At 37.7% G+C, this 1,432-nt stretch overlaps 1 pseudogene; it reads left to right on the top strand.

Annotated features, from left to right (window-relative positions):
* Positions 1-997, top strand: part of LOC100958272 — a 2,761-nt pseudogene extending 1,764 nt beyond the window's left edge.
* Positions 998-1,432: the final 435 nt, after the last annotated feature.

Raw genomic sequence — 1,432 nt, 5'->3', positions numbered from 1 at the left:
TATACATTATGTACAATATAGCAGGGGTTTTGCCTAGTGTTTCATTTTTGGAATGTCACATAACAATGGAGTATAATAAAACATTTTTTTCCAAATTCTTGCTCTTTGAATTTTTATAGGTAACATATATGAATTTCATGCAAAAAATTAAAAAATTGCTATCTCAAGCATAAATAGGGAACAAAGGGTCATCTAAGAATTTGAAGAACATTGTCCCTTAGCACCCTTAGAAAAGGCTCAAGGAGTTAACTTGAAGACATTTGTGGGTGCAGCTTATGTCTAGTTGTGTGCATTATAAGTTGATTCACATGAAATCTACACAGTTTTTTTTATTTTAAATACTATTTTTTAAGAGCAGTTTAGGTCTACAACAAAGTTGAGCTTAAAGAGTTCCTAAGTATCCTGTCCTCGTTTCCCTACAAAGTCTAGCCCAGTGTCAGCATCCCTCACTACAGTGGTACCTTTTTTTAATTTTTTTACAACCAATGAACCTACATGGACACATCATTATCACCCTAAGTCTATAGAATACATGAGGGTTATGCTTGGTTTTGCATATGTGTATGCGTTTTGACAAATGTGTAATGACTCCAAATCATGCGAAGTAGTTTCACTGCCCTAAAAATCCTCTGTGCTTTACCTATTCATCTTTCCCTTTCCCTGTTCCTCTATGAATCTTTGCACTATCCCCATAGTTTTTCATTTTCCAGATGTCGTATAGTTGGAGTCATATGAATTTTTAGATTGGCTTTCATTTAGTGATATGCATTTAAGTTTCCTTCATGTCTTTTCATTGCTTAATACCTCATTTCTTTTTAAGTGAGGGATAATATGTCATTGTCTGGGTATACTAGAGCAGGCATCCTCAAACTACGGCCTGTGGGCCACATGCAGCCTGCCGAGGACATTTATCCGGCCCGCTGGGTGTTTTTGTCGCTGCTGCCTGTCCTGCTTAGCAGCGGACTCATCCCCGGGCCTGCAGTCCAGCCCTCCAATGGTCTGAGGGACAGTGAACTGGCCCCCTGTTTAAAAAGTTTGAGGACCCCTGTATTAGAGTTTATCTGTTGCCCACTGAAGGATGTCTTGGTTGTTTCCAAGTTTTGGCAGTTATAAACAAAGCTGCTATAAACATCTACGTGCAGGTTTTTGTGTAGACATGTTTTTAACTCATTTGGGTAAATACCAAGGAGTGTGATTGTTAGGTCATATAAGAGTATGTTTCATTGTATGAGAAACTATCAAACTGTCTTCCACAGTGGCTATAACCATTTTTCATCCTCACCATTAGTGAATGAGAATTCCTGTTTCTCCAAATCTTGGCCGTCATTTGGTGTTGACAATGTTTTGGATTGTCACCATTCTAATACATGTTTAGTGATATCTCATTACTATTTTAATTCACAATTCCCTAATGACATGTGATATGGAACGT

Source organism: Otolemur garnettii, unplaced genomic scaffold (genome assembly GCF_000181295.1).
Source record: "Otolemur garnettii isolate 467f Iridium unplaced genomic scaffold, OtoGar3 scaffold00052, whole genome shotgun sequence".
Lineage (NCBI taxonomy): Eukaryota > Metazoa > Chordata > Mammalia > Primates > Galagidae > Otolemur > Otolemur garnettii.
Note: the sequence above shows the minus strand (reverse complement) of the source record. Positions and strands in the feature narration are given on the sequence as shown.